At 47.0% G+C, this 16,078-nt stretch overlaps 1 non-coding gene across 1 annotated transcript; it reads right to left on the bottom strand.

The window, feature by feature from the left end:
* Positions 1 to 364: 364 nt before the first annotated feature.
* On the bottom strand, positions 365 to 546 carry LOC139266511 (U2 spliceosomal RNA). Its single transcript, XR_011593747.1, has one exon. It is a non-coding gene; the product is annotated as a U2 spliceosomal RNA (small nuclear RNA).
* Between the last annotated feature and the right edge of the window lie 15,532 nt (positions 547 to 16,078).

Below are 16,078 nucleotides of genomic sequence, written 5' to 3'. Positions count from 1 at the left end.
GATAGGCGAGTCTGCAGTGAGCCTTCAGTTACCTTCTTCAAGCTCTGCTTGATAGTTTGCACTGCTCTCTCTGCCTGACCATCGGATACTGGTTTGAACGGGGCAGATGTGACATGTTTGATCCCATTGCAGGTCATGAACTCTTAGAACTCGGCACTGGTGAAACACGGCCCGTTGTCATTCACAAGGACATCAGGCAGGCCATGCATGGAAAGTATGGCCCGCAGGCTTTCAGTGGTGGCAGCAGACGTGCTTGCTGACATTATCTCACTTCTTTTTTTTTTGTTCATTCTTGTCAGATCAACTCCAGCGCCAAAGATCACTTTGCGCTACTACATTTGATCTTAGCCAAAAGGTCGAGAGGGGAAGCTGCACCGTTCCTGGAAACACTGCAATACCAGGTTGGTGCGTGGAGTGTACGGAGAAAGCCCCTGTTCCATCTCCCTGTTCCAAAAATCAATTTAATATTTGGTCCCCAGATAGGGGATATTAACCTGATAAGAACAGATACTACACTTGATCTTAGCCAAAAGGCCGAGAAGCTCTCACATTCAATTCATTTGGAGTACTCATCTACAACCACTAAGAACGTTTTTCCCAAGAACGGGCCAGCATAGTTAACATGGACCCTAGACCACGGTTTGGATGGCCAAGACCATAAACTTAGTGGCGCCTCCCTGGGTGCATTGCTTAATTGTGAACATGTGTTACATTTGTGCACGCAGGACTCTAAGTCCGCATCGATACCAGGCCACCACATGTGGGATCTGGCTATCGCCTTCATCATTACAATGCCAGGGCGAGTACTGTGGAGATCACTAATGAAAGTGTCCCTGCCCTTTTTTGGTACCACTACGCGATTGCCCCACAGAAGGCAGTCTGCCTGTAAAGACATTTCATCTTTGCGCCGCTGGTACGGCTGCATTTCTAATGGAACACTGGACCAGCTCCCGTGAAGGACACCATTTTTTTACTGAGGACAGTAAGGGGTCCTGGCTCGTCCAGGTTCTAATCTGTCAGGCAGTAACAGGTGATTGCTCACTCTCGAATGCTTCCCTTACCATAACTAAATCTGCGGGCTGTGCCATTTCCACCCCCGTGGTGGGCAAAGGCAGCCTACTGAGAGCATCAGCACAGTTTTCTGTGCCTGGCCTGTGGAGAATGGCATAGTTGTATGCGGACAACGTGAGCACCCATCTCTGGATGCATTCGTATTTAATCCCTTGCTTTCCGAAAAGAGGGATATCAGTGGCTTATGGTCAGTTTCCAATTCAAATATGAGCATTTTCTTCACCTCATGAACACACGCAAAGGCTTCGTTTTCAATCATGCTATCGGCCTTCTCAGCCTTAGACAGACTTCTGGATGCATAAGCAACCGGTTACAATTTCCCAGATTCATTAGCTTTTTGCAATACACACCCGACAACGTATGATGACGCATCACATGCTAGTACCAAACGCTTACATGGATCACACAACACAAGCAATTTGTTTGAGCGTAACAGTTTTCTAGCTTTTACAAAGGCATTTTCTTAGCTTTTACCCCATACCCGTTCGTCTCCTTTACGCAGTAAGGTGTGCAGTGGTTCTAACAGTGTGCTAAGATGTTACCAAAGTAGTTCAGGAGTCCTAGAAACGACCACAGCTCCGTCACGTTCCGTGGCCTTGGTGCATTCTCGATTGCCTCCGTCTTCGAATCAGTTAGCCTGATGCTGTCCGCCATGATTCTTCTCCCCAGGAACTCCACTTCAGGCACCAGGAAAACACACTGCAAGCATTTTAACCTGAGCTCCACCCGATTGAGCCAACTAAGAACCTCCTCCAGGTTCTGCAGATGCTCGAAGGTGTCCCGACCTGTAACCAAGATGTCATCCTGGAAGACCACAGGGCGCAGGACCGACTTCAGTAAGCTTTCCATGTTTCTCTGGAATATTGCCGCGGCTGATCGAATCCTAAACGAGCATCTGTTGTAAATGAAGAGACATTTGTGCGTGTTGATGCAGGTGAGGCCCTTCGCTGATTCCTCCAGCTCCTGCATCATGTAGGCCGAGGTCAAGTCCAGCTTCGTGAACGTCTTTCCTTCCGCCAGTGTTGCAAATAGGTCGCCTGCCTTTGGTAGTGGGTATTGATCCTGCAGGGAGAAACGATTGATAGTTACTTTGTAATCACCACAGATTCTGATGGTGCCGTCTCCCTTGAGGACTGGAATAATCAGACTGGCCCACTCATTGAATTCGATCGCTGAAATGATGCCCTCTCTTTGCAGCTGGTCCAGCTTGATCTCCACCCTCTCTCTCATCATGTACGGTACTGCTCTCGCCTTGTGATGGATGGGTCGCGCCCCTGGAATTAGGTGAATCTGCACTTTTGCTCCTTGGAACTTCCCGATGCCTGGTTCGAACAGCAAAGGGAACTTGTTTAGGACCTGGGCACACGAAGTGTCGTCGACAGGCGAGAGCGCTCAGATGTCATCCCAGTTCCAGTGTATCTTCCCCAGCCAGCCCCTGCCGAGCAGCATGGGGCCATCGACCGGAACCACCCAGAGTGGTAGCTTGTGCACCGCTCCATTGAAGGAGACCTTTACGGTAGCACTGCCGATTATGGGAATCAGTTCCTTTGTAGAAGTTCTCAGTTTAGTGCGAAATGGAGTCAGGACTGGCCTTGAGGCCTTGCTACACCACAATTTATCGAAAGTCTTTTTGCTCATAATGGTCTGGCTCGCGCTCGTATCCAGCTCCATTGACACAGGGAGTCCAATTAATTCAACCTTCAGCATTATCGGGGGACACTTTATGGTAAATATGTGCACCCCATATAGCTCTGCCTCCTCGGTCTGAGGCTCTGGTTCGTCGTGATCCACGGTGGATCTGTCCTCCTCTGCAACATGGTGGTCTGCAGGATTAGCAGGGTTTGCAGCTCACCTGCACATGCGTTGGAGGTGTCCCATTGTTCCACAACCCTTGCAAATGTATCCTTTGAAGCGGCATAAATGGAAACGATGATCACCCCGGCAGCGCCAATAACGTGTTAATAGCCTAGCATTCATCACCCTTGATGGTGGACTCTGAGACATCTGCGTACGGGCAGTTGCAGGCATGTGAGGTGTGCCCTGTACATTACGATTCGAAAACAACATTACTTTCTTCACAGTACCTATAGCAGCACTTATGTGCTGAGAGATTTGCTTGGTATTGTCACTGGTGGCGATGAATGCCTGGGCTATCGCTATGGCTTTACTCAAGCTTGGGGTCTCTGTAGTCAAAAGTTTGCGAAGAATTACTTCATGGCCAATGCCAAGTACAAAGAAGTCCGAGCATGTGCTCCAAATGTCCTTCAAATTCACAATGTCCTGCAAGGCGTCTAAGATCGGCGGCATAGCTCGCCACTTCCTGGCCTTCAGACCTCTTGCACATGCAGAACCAGTACCTCGCCATCAGAACGCTTTCCTTCGGGTTAAGATGCTCCCGGACCAGGGTGCACAAATCATCATATGATTTCTCTGTGGGTTTCACTGGAACAAGCAGATTTTTCATGAAGCCATATGTTGGTGCCCCGCAAACGGTGAGGAGAATCGCCCTTTGTTTGGCAGCTTTTGTTTCTTCTTCCAGCTCATTGGCCACAAAGTATTGGTTGAGTCGCTCCACGAAGGTTTCCCAATCATCTCCCTCCGAAAATTTCTCCAGGATGCCCACTGTTCTCTGCATCATTGCGGTGATATGTGTATCTCGTCACCAGTTGTAGTATATTAATAAAGAGTCTGACCAGATATTGTGAGCTCAAAGTAAAGTGTGACCGTAGACTTTTAGTGCAGGTCTCCAGAGTGCTTCTCCAGCCTGTGAGGCCTCCTTAAGTACCGGTGCTCCCAAGAGATTGTGGGATCCCTTGAGACTCCAGCGGATGAGCCCTCTGTTGGTTAAACAAAGCCTTTACATGTTTACATATATAATGCTCCTCATCTTCTTAAATAAAGGTGGGAGTGGTCTGGCTCCCGCAGCAAAATGGAGTGAGGACCATCTCCTCTCTACTGCGTGGACAAACGCCTCACTTGCCTCATTACTGAAGCGCCTGGTGCACTTCCTTCCTGCTCCTCCATCTCTGCAAAGTGGCTGAAGTGGGATGGTTTATTTACGCATGGGCATTAGCGTTTGCACCCGGGGAAAAAAAATTCATTGCGCATGCACAAAATAGCCACCTCCTTTAACGACGCAAGTTTTGGCTCGGGCGTACAAAGTCCATTGTGCAATACCTGACTTAAACCAATGCTCCTCCAGTTTACATTTTCACTGAAACTTGCAGTCGAAGGTGCAAACTATTTTCAGGTGCAAACTTTAACACCCCGCCATGATTAACGTCCCGAAATCCAAAAAGCACAAAATCCAGCCCCATGTTTTTTTTCCCTGTTCATTCTTGGCATTTTAGCCTTGACTATGAGCATGTGATTAACTATCTGTGTCCAATGGTACAAAGGGCGCAGAATACTTAAAATGCATTCAGGAGCACAAACCCAACAAGACAGGGACCGGTTCTGGACTTAGTTTTAGAGAATGAAGCTGGACAGATGGTAGTGGTATCAGTCCGAGAGGCATAAGAACATAAGGAGCAAGAGTAGGCCATTTGGCCCCTCGAGCCTGCTCCACCATTCAATAAGATCATGGCTGATCTGATCCTGGCCTCAACTCCACTTCCCCGCCCGCTCCCAATAAGAACACAAGTATTTTGGCGCGAGTGATCATAATTTAGTTAGAGTTAGCGTAGCTATGGAAAAGTATAATGAGAAATCAGGAGTACTAAGCTAAGATGTGATTTAGCAAAAGTGGATTAGAGACAGCTACTGAAGGTAAATTAGTGTCAGGGCAGTGAGAGGCATTCAAGGAGGAGATAGTGAGGGTTCAGAGCAAGTATGTTCCCACAGTGAAAAACGGGGGACTGCCAAATTTAGAGCCCCCTGGATGTCAGGGCATATAGGATAGGATAAGGCAAAAAAGGGAAGCTTATGTCAGACGCCGAGAGCTTAATACTGCAGAATGCCTCGAGGACTATCGAGAAATTAAAAAGGGAATTAGGAAAGCAAAGAGAGGACATGAAAAAATATTGGCCAGTAAAATCAAGGAAAAGTTAAAGGTGTTTTATAAATATGTAAAGAGCAAGAGGATAACTAAAGAAAGAGTAGGGCCTATTAGAGACCAAAAATGTAATCTGTGTGTGGAAGCAGAAGGCATGGTTATGGTTCTCAATGGATACTTTGCGTCCATCTTCACAAAAGAGAGGGACTGTGCAGACATTGTAGTTAAGGAGGATGAGTGTGAGATATTAGATGAGATAAATCTAGTGAAAGAGGAAGTATTAAAGAGTTTAGCATCTTTGAAAGTAGATAACTTACCAGGTCCAGATGAAATGTATCCGAGGCTGATAACAGAAGCAAGGGAGGAAATAGCAGAGGCTCTGACCAGAGCACTTTGCAACTCGTGCTCTGTGACCCAGCACTATGAGCAACAATCTATTGACTTTGTTTGTTGCCGTTGCAGTGATTTGACACATTAAATGCCCAATCTATCACCTCTACGTAATAACTTTTTGAATCTATTTTACTGTCAATTTTAATGCTTTGCAATTATCTAGATTGAGTTTCCTCTGCTACTGATTTGCCACTAATTTGCCCACTGAAGATTATTGAACTCCTCTGTGCTTTGTCCAACTCAATTGCCATCTGCCAGAGTCTTGTGTCATCAGTGATATTGTCACTACAAGCAAAATCCATGATCTACAGAACACAGGAAAATCCAGAAATCCATAGGATGCATTGAGTCCAGGATCTACACAGGGAGACCCAGAAATCCATAGGATGCTGTGAGTCCAGAATCTGTAGACCACAGGGAGATCCTGGAATCTATAGGATGATGTGAGTCCAGAATCTGTAGACCACAGGGAGATCCTGGAATCCATAGGATGCTGTGAGTCCAGAATCTGTAGCCCACAGGGAGATCCTGGAATCTATAGGATGCTGTGAGTCCAGAATCTGTAGCCCACAGGGAGATCTTGGAATCTATAGGATGCTGTGAGTCCGGAATCTGTAGACCACAGGGAGATCCTGGAATCTATAGGATGCAGTAAAAGGTCTATGATGCCTCTCTCACTTCCTGCTCCATATTCTCATCATTCTCTTCCTGAAAACTGAGGAACCAGGAATTCTTGAATGGTGTAAGGTTTTTGCTTTCCTTGTCCTTTGACTCTGGGAGTTACAGGAACAAAATATACATGACACAAAGTTTTAGGCTCAACCCAAAATGATGAGTTTATTAAAACCAACAAAACACGGACAAAACCCCAGAGATTGGGTTGAAACATACAACCACCGATTCCTCGGCTGTCTCTGAGGCTGACTGTCAGCCCGTTCCTTGGTTGCAGCTTGTGTCCCGAAGACTAGCTGGCTTCTGCTCCTGTACTGCTGTGTTCTTGCTGTTGTGTGCCTTCGAAAGTGAGTCTTCTTTATACCAAAAACCAACAACATGAAGGCCGCATCAAATGTGAACTCTTGATGCTAATTGTTCCTCATCGAGAGCCATTGTCCATGATCACCTTCCCACGGTGAAAATGGTTGATTTCCTGGTAGCTTCATATCCGTGAAGCTCAGGGTCCGGTCCATTGTCTTGGCCGACCTGGATACCAGCCTTTCTGGAGCTACAGTCCAAAAACAATGTAACCCCTTAAGTTCAATGAATATATGAATGTTCCTGGAACTTTTCCGACAGGAAGCCATTGAAGGTGTGAATGTCTTTCTTCTGCTGCCGTTGTCTAGTGACTTCATCATCATAGGCAGTCCCTTGGAATGGAGGAAGACTTGCTTCCACTCTTAAACTGAGTTCTTAGGTGGCTGAACAGTCCAATATAAGAACCAGAGTCTCTGTCGCAGGTGGGACAGATAGTCGTTGAGGGAAGGGGTGGGTGGGACAAATTTTGCTGCATGCGCTTGATTTCTGCATGCGTTGAGACTCGAGGTGCTCAGCACCCTCCCGACTGCACTTCCTCTACTTCGGGCGGTCTTTGGCCAGGGACTCCCAGGTGTCAGTGGGGATGTTATCAGGGACGCTTTGAGGGTACCCTTGTAACATTTCCTCTGCCCACCTTAGGGTGATGGCATATATCCTGTATCATTGTCCCTCATGATGCCTGATGGCTTGGCTGTGATGTAAGAATTAACACTTTCCTGCCCAGCTCTTTTTTCAGACTGTACGCAGTTCTGAGGTTTTATATTCAATAGTCCAAGTTTTACCATTGGGGGGGAGGAATCCATTCCTTCCCTCAAAGGATGACTTGCTTCCATGTCGAAAAGGGATGAGTTCACAGGTGTTTCAATGAAGGACCTAATATTCCGGATCCCGAACTACATCTTGAAGGGAGGAAGATGCCTGTGTGTGGATTTTTTTAACGTGTTGTGGCCGTTGCAGACCAGCCACCACACGGGCTTGACAGAGCTAGGTCTTGGTCCAGTGGCAAGGATTAACCAGGACAACTGGAGACCAGCTCTGCTGCACGGACCTAGCGTGCACACATATCGCAGGGTGGGCTGGCCCGTGCTGCCCCTGGGCACCTCGCCTCTTCTGGGCCCCGAACTCTCGTCTCACCTGGGCCCCGATCACATCACTCTATGAACTCTTGCTGCTCCTTCACCCCGACCTCGCACGTGCTGCTCCCTGCTGCAGAAATATGCAAATACTTCAGTGCTGACTAGTAACCGTATCAAGTAACTGTTGCATGTGAAGATAAGTTCAGCATGGAAGGCGGAGTCTCTGGTGGAAGAAGTAAAGGAAAGTAATGCCTGGACTTTGAGGGATGGATCACCAGAGCTCGGGGCTGAATGTGGCCCATGGTTGCCAGTTGGACAGCCCTGCTGGGTTTGGATGATGTTGTGTATGGGGAAAGAGTCAGACTGAACACTGTGAGCTCAAAGTAAAGTGTGACCTTAGGGCTAGACTTTCCACTTGGTGGCTAAGGCCGAAAAAAATGGGCCTTGTTCCAGCGATGTGGGACGTATCTATTTTTCAGCACTCTTTTGGGCCTTGCATCGGCCCATCGATGTGCATGCTAGGTGCTGAAACTTGGGATGGGCCTTGTGTGGGCGATCATTTGGGCGATCATCTCGGCGATCAAAGTGGAAACTTGGGGGGCCTATTTTTCAGGCGATGTTTTGGGCCTAGTTTCTACTTTTTGCTCAAAATAGGTGATAGAGGTCCATTTTGGGCGATAGTTGGACCTTAGATGGGCGACGTGAAGTGAAAAGTCTAGCCCTTAGTCTTTTATTGCAGGTCTCCAGAGTGCCTCTCCAATGTGCTAAGCCTCTTTAAATACCTGTGCTCCCAAGGGACTCCAGGGGATGAGCCCTCTGTTGGCTGTACAGAGTAAATGCAAGTATACATATATAACAACACACCCCCCAAATTCAATATTGTAACTATTTACAATGTGAGTCAATCTGGGACCCTTCTTGCCCTGGTTGATTGTCCCGGTGTGAAAGCTGATGTTGTTGAATCATTTGTTGGGCCCTCGCTGGGCTGATGTGCAGTTGGCCTTGCTGGGCTGCCTGGTGTGTTTGGCCCTGCAGGGCTGCTGTGGATTATGGGTTCTGCTTCGTGGTCAACTGTGGTGCCAATTGCTACTGGTGTGTATGTTGGGGGATCAAAAAGGTAAGGTCCAAGGTGGGTTGCTCAGGATAGTCTGTGAATCTGAGTTTGATTTGGTCCAAGTGTTTCCGGTGAATGAGTCTATTTGAAAGTTTGACACAAAACACCCTGCTCCCCTCTTTGGCCATGACAGCGCCGGGAAGCCACTTGGGACCTTGCCCATAATTTAAAACAAATACAGGATCATTGATTTCAATCTCGCGTGACACATTTACGCTAACAAGACATGCACTTTGTCGAAGCCGCCTGCTCTCTACCTGTTCATGTAGATCAGGGTGAACTAATGTCAGCCTTGTCTTATGTGCTCTTTTCATGAGCAGTTCAGCAGGTGGGATCCCAGTGAGTGAGTGGGGTCTCGCGGTAGCTAAGCAGGACTCGGGATAGGCGAGTCTGCAGTGAGCCTCTTCAAGCCTTGCTTGATGGTTTACACTGCTCTCTCTGCCTGACCATTGGACGATGATTTAAATGGGGCAGATGTGACATGTTTGATCCCGTTACAGGTCATGAATTCTTTGAACTCAGCAGTGGTGAAACATAGCCCATTGTCGCTCACCAGGACATTGGGTAAGCCGTGTGTGGCAAACATGGCCTGCAGGCTTTTAGTAGTTGCAGCTGACATGCTAGACGACATTATCTCACATTCAACCACAAGGAACATTTTACCCAAGAACGGGCTGGCATGGTCGACGTGTACCCTAGACCACGGTTTGGAGGGCCAAGACCATAAATGTAGCGGCGCCTCCCTGGGTACATTGCTTAACTGCGAGTATGTATTACATCTGTGAACGCAGGACTCTAAGTCTGCATCGATACCGGGCCACCACCCGTGGGATCTGGCAATTGCTTTCATCATTATGATGCCTGGGTGGGTACTGTGGAGGTCATTGATGAAGGTGTCTCTGCCCTTCTTGGGGACCACTACTCGATTGCCCCACAGAAGGCAGTCTGCTTGTATAAACATTTCATCTTTGTACCACTGGAACGGCTTTATCTCTTCCTGCATTTCCACTGGGACACTGGACCAGCTCCCATGAAGCACACGGCTTTTGACTAGAGATAATAAGGGGTCCAGGTTTTGATCTGCCGGGCAGTGACGGGTGATTGCTCACTCTCAAATGCTTCCATAACCATGACTAGATCTGCGGGCTGCGCCATTTCCACCCCCGTGGTGGGCAATGGCAGCCTACTGAGAGCATCGGCGCAGTTTTCTGTGCCTGGCCTATGGCGGATGGTGTAGTTGTTTGCGGACAACATGAGCGCCCATCTCTGGATGTGGGCCGATGAGTTGGTATTTATCCCTTTACTTTCGGAAAACAGGGATGTAAGTGGCTTATGGTCAGTTTCCAATTCGAGTTTTAGCCCAAACAGGTATTAATGCATTTTCTTTACCCCATAGACACACACTAACTAACGCTTCTTTTTCAATCATGCTGTAGGCTCTCTCAGCCTTAGACTTCTGGATGCATAAGCAACTGGTTGCAGTTTCCTGAAATCATTAGCTTGTTGCAATACACACCCGATGCCATATGATGATGCATCACATGCTAGTACCAAACGCTTACATGGATTGTACAGCACAAGCAATTTGTTTGAGCATAACAATTTTCTCGCTTTTACAAAGGCAATTTCTTGGCTTTTTCCCCAAACCCATTCGCCCCCTTTTCGTAGTAAGACATGTAGTGGTTCTAGCAGTGTGCTAAGACCCGGTAAAAAGTTACCAAAGTAGTTCAAGAATCCCAGAAACGACCGCAGCTCCATAACCTCACACTTTCCATCATTATACGCCATCTGCCAAATTTTTGCCCACTCACTTAGCCTGTCTATGTCCTTTTTCAGGTTTTTTGTATCCTCCTCACACATTGCTTTTCCTCCCATCTTTGTATCGTCAGCAAACTTGGCTACGCTACACTCGGTCCCTTCATCCAAGTCACTAATATAGATTGTAACTAGTTGGGTTCCCAACACTGATCCATGCGGCACCTCACTCGTTACTGATTGCTAACCTGAGAATGAAACATTTATCCTGACTCTCTGTTTTCTGTTAGTTAGCCAATCCTCTATCCGTGCTAATATATTACCCCCAACCCCGTGAACTTTTATCTTGTGCAGTAACCTTTTATGTGGCACCTTGTTAAATGCCTTCTGGAAGTCCAAATGCACCACATCCACTGGTTCCCCTTTATCCACCCTGTTTGTTACATTCTCAAAGAATTCCAGCAAATTTGTCAAACATGACTTCCCCTTCATAAATCCATGCTGACTCTGCCTGAATTATGCTTTTCCAAATGTCCTGCTAAACGGGTCCTTTTCAGAATGGCAGGCAGTGACTAGTGGAGTGCCGTTGTGCTCAGTGCTGGGACCCCAGCTATTTACAATATACATCAATGATTTAGATGAAGGAATTGAGTGTAATATCTCCAAGTTTGCAGATGACACTAAGCTAGGTGACGGTGTGAGCTGTGAGGAGGATGCTTAGAGGCTGCAGGGTGACTTAGACAGGTTAGGTGAGTGGGCAAATGCATGGTAGATGCAGTATAATGTGGATAAATGTGACGTTATCCACTTTGGTGGCAAAAACATGAAGGCACAATATTATCTGAATGGCGGCAGATTAGGATAAGGGGAGGTGAAATGAGACCTGGGTGTCATGGTACATCAGTCATTGAAGGTTGGCATGCAGGTACAGCAGGTGGTGAAGAAGGCAAATGGCATGTTGGCCTTCATAGCTAGGGGATTTGAATATAAGAGCAGGGAGGTCTTGCTGCAGCTGTACAGGACCTTGATAAGGCCTCACCTGGAATATTGTGTTGAGTTTTGATCTCCTAATCTGAGGAAGGACGTTCTTGCTATTGAGGGAGTGCAGCGAAGGTTCACCAGACTGATGGCAGGACTGACATATGAGGAGAGACTGGATTGACTGGGCCTGTATTCACTGGAGTTTAGAAGAATGAGAAGGGATCTCATAGAAAAATATAAAATTCTGACAGGACTGGACAGGTTAGATGCAGGAAGAATGTTCCCGATGTTGGGGGAGTCCAGAACCAGGAGTCACAGTCTAAGGATAAGGGGTAAGCCATTTAGGACCGAGAAGGGAAGGAACTTTTTCACTCAGAGAGTTGTTAACCTGTGGAATTCTCTTCTGCAGAGAGTTGTTCATGCCAGTTCATTGGATATATTCAAGAGGGTGTTAGATATGGCCCTTTTGGCTAAAGGGATCAAGGGGTATGGAGAGAAAGCAGGAAAGGGATACTGAGGGAATGATCAGCCATGATCTTATTGAATGATGGTGCAGGCTTGAAGGACCGAATGGCTTACTCCTGCACCTATTTTCTATGTTTCTATGTTTAATTTAGCCACTCTTTTTCTTTTTATAGACCTGTAGAAACTCTTGCTATCAGTTTTTATATTTTGTGCTTGTTTACTTTCATAGTCTATCTTCCCTTTCTTAATCATTTTTTTAGCCATTCTTCACTGGCTTTTAACAGCTTCCCAATCTTCTGTACTCCCACTAATTTTGACCACTTTGTATGCACTTGTTTTTAATTGGATACCATCCTTTATTTCTTTCGTTAGCCATGGAGGGCTATCTTTTCTTTTACATCCTTTTCTCCTCACTAGATCGTTGAAAGGTTTGCACCACTGCAGCCAGCTCCTCCTGACCACATTCCTGCTTGTGCCCACCTGTACAATGTGCAACAAGGCTGCGTTCGTGTCCTGGGGAGGTGGCTTCCACCCATTGGAAGGGAAGAGAACCTCCCTGCATGCTGTGACTCCCTCCATAAGCATGTGGAAGGTGTCATGGGAGAACCTGGGTGCAGCTGTGCATCTCTGTGCAATGCTTGTCAGTGTTTGCAGCACCTTAATGTTGTAGAACACTGACAGCACAACTAATAATGTGGCCATAGTCCCTTTAAGGAAACTGGCTGGTAACGAATCATCAGATGACATCATCTGACCTGCTTCCTTTCAATTGGCTGGGAGCCTAGCAGGGCAGGTTTAACAAGTCCCATCAATGTAAAATTACTTGTAGTGAGCAGGATGAAGCGGGAGCGGGGATTTGAAGCTGCTACATTCCGGCCACATGGATTCGCTATGGTTGGTGAAATCACAGCCATAGAATGCTCTTCACCCTGATAATTTGGATAGAAATCTAGGGCTAGAAATTGCGCTTTGCCGTGATTGTGGGCAGTAACATTCTGCGGATGGACGAGGAATTGCGCCTTACGCCCCTCAAAGGAAGTGGCGCTGTCTCCAGTGCTCCACTTCCTTTGAGAGGCACTCCCGGGGCGGTAGCATGGTGTTGGCCAGCGCTACGCAGAAGCTCTGCGTAGCATGCTACAATGCCCCTCCCCTTCCATTGGCTCCCAAAATGAAATGCCGGGCTGCACAATGGCGACCCGGTCAATGCAAGGGCTTCCATTGTCAGGCCAGCGCAAGAGTCGGCCGACAAATAAAGATGATGACCCAGTGTGCTAAAGACCTCCCCTTCAATGGGCGCCCCAGTGGTGGATGTCCTCAGTGCTACACCATTCATGATTTTTGTTATGTATTGATGCTTGGGTCACCAGACACTGTCGGAGGTCATCAGGCTGTACGTGCATGTGCGCAGTCACGATACATCCGCGCTGGTGCTATGTCACGCGGGCACTTTGAGTGTGAATAAAGTTGGATCACCTGAGGTCATTTACAGTAACAAGACTCTTGAGTCATTACATTTGGCGATGAGGTAACTTAAGAACCTTCGCATGTACAATGGGCACTGTTGGAATTCTGGAGAGATTTGCAGAGGGCGAACATTGGGCGGATTTTATCAACCGCCTGGATCAGTTTTTTGTGGCCAACAAAATGGAGGGAGAGGCTGACGCAGTTAGGCACAGGGCGGTTTTCCTCACCGTTTGTGGTCTGAAAGTTTACGGCCTCATAAAGTATCTTCTCTCGTCTTTACGTCCAACGGACAAAGATTACGAGGATTTGTGTGCTTTGGTGCATGACCATCTTAAGCTGAAAGAGGGGATCATCACCTCACGCTATCGCTTCTATACGCATATTTGTGCTGAGGGCCAGGATGTGTCTGGATTCATCGCCAACCTACGAAGTCTTGCTGAGCTGTGCAAGTTTGGGAACGTGTTGGAAGACATGTTCCGAGATTTCTCCATGATTGGCATCAACCATGATGTGATTCTTCAGAAGTTATTGGCCGAAGAGAAGCTGGATTTGAGAAAGGTCATCGCGACTGTCCAAGCATGTATGACGACTGATGATAATTTGAGGCAGGTATCATCGAAGAGTCGGAGCTTCACGGCAGGTATGGTAAACAAGATTGTGTCGTCTTCTGGCAGAGCTGCTTATGGCAGGGCCTACCCGACTGCTTATGTGAAACCTGCAGCTTCTCAGAGTCCGCCAATTGGTACGAATCTGATTTCACTCTGTTGGTATTGTGGGGGCAATCATTGGCCTCATCAGTGTCAGTTTAAACAATACACCTGTAATGGCTGTTTGAAAGTGGGCATCGTCAGAGAATGTGCCCACAACTGCGCAAGCGTGCTGCCGTTTATCACATTATTTTAGGTACTGTTGGGGGGATGACTCATCAGGGGAGAGCAGCAGCAGCCAAGTGCATGGCACCATGGGTGGCTCTGCTGCAAAGGAGGGCAGAAAAAAGTGGGAGAGCTATAGTGGTAGGGGATTCAATTCTAAGGGAAATAGATAGACGCTTCAGCAGCCGCAACCGAGACTCCAGGATGGTATGTTGCCTCCCTGGTGCAAGGGTCAAGGATGTATCGGAGCGGCTGCAGGACATTTTGAAAAGGGAGGGTGAACAGCCAGTTGTCATGGTGCATATAGTTACCAAAGATATAGGTAAAAAATGGGATGAGGTCCTCCGAGATGAATTTAGGGACCTAGGAACTAAATTAAAAAGTAGGACCTCAAACGTGGTAATCTCGGGATTGCTACCAGTGCCCCGTGCTAGTCAGAGTAGGAATCGCAGGATAGCTCAGAAGAATACGTGGCTTGAGGAGTGGTGCAGAAGGGAGGGATTCAAATTCCTGGGACATTGGAACCGGTTCTGGAGGAGGTGGGATCAATACAAATCGGACGGTCTGCAACTGGGCAGGACTGGAACCAATGTCCTAGGGGAGTGTTTGCTAGTGCTGTTGGGGAGGAGTTAAACTAATATGGCAGGGAGATGGGAACCAATGCAGGGAGACAGAGGGAAGTAGAATGGGGGTAGAAGCAAAAGATAGAAAGAAGAAAAGTAAAAGTGGAAGGCGGAGAAACCTAAGGCAAAAAGCAAAAAGGGCCACAATACAGCAAAATTGTAAAGGGGCAAAGTGTGTTAAAAAGACAAGCCTGAAGGCTCTGTGCCTCAATGCGAGGAGTATTCGGAATAAAGTGGACGAATTAACTACAATGAATATGATGTAATTGGCATCACGGAGACATGGCTCCAGGGTGACCAAGGCTGGGGACTCAGCATCCAGGGGTATTCAACATTTAGGAAGGATAGACAGAAAGGAAAAGGAGGTGGGATGGCATTGCTGGTTAAAGAGGAAATTAATGCAATAGTACGGAAGGACATTAGCTTGGATGATGTGAAATTGGTGTGAGTGGAACTACAGAATACCAAAGGGCAGAAAATGCGAGTGGGAGTTATGTACAGACCACCAAACAGTAGTAGTGAGGTTTGGGACAGCATCAAACAAGAAATTAGGGATGCGTGCAATAAAGATAACAGCAGTTATCATGGACAACTTTAATCTACATGTTGATTGGGCTAACCAAACACAATTAATTTAGAAACTAGGGTCCTGTACTTAAGGAAAGGTAACTTTGATGGTATGTGGCATGAATTGGCTAGAATAGACTGGCAAATGATACTTAAAGGGTTGACGGTGGATTGGCAATGGCAAACATTTAAAGATCACATGGATGAACTTCAACAATTGTACATCCCTGTCTGGAGTAAAAATAAAAGGGGGAAGGGGGCTCAACCGTGGCTAACAAGGGAAATTAAGGATAGTGTTAAATCCAAGGAAATGGCATATAAATTGACCAGAAAAAGCAGCAGACCTGAGGACTGGGAGAAATTTAGAATTCAGCAGAGGAGGACAAAGAGTTTAATTAAGAGGGTGAAAATAGAGTACGAGAGGAAGCTTGCTTGGAACATAAAAACTGACTGCAAAAGCTTCTATAGATATGTGAAGAGAAAAAGATTAGTGAAGACAAATGTAGGTCCCTTGCGGTCAGATTCAGGTGAATTTAGAATGGGGAACAAAGAAATGACAGACCAGTTGAACAAATACTTTGGTTCTGGTTCTGTCTTCACGATGGAAGATACAAATAACCTTCCGGAAGTACTAGGGAACCGAGAGTCTAGTGAGAAGGAGGAACTGAAGG

The sequence above is a fragment of the Pristiophorus japonicus genome, chromosome 6, assembly GCF_044704955.1.
Source record: "Pristiophorus japonicus isolate sPriJap1 chromosome 6, sPriJap1.hap1, whole genome shotgun sequence".
Lineage (NCBI taxonomy): Eukaryota > Metazoa > Chordata > Chondrichthyes > Pristiophoridae > Pristiophorus > Pristiophorus japonicus.
The sequence above is the reverse complement of the archived record's forward strand: the minus strand, read 5'-3'. Positions and strand labels throughout refer to the sequence as shown.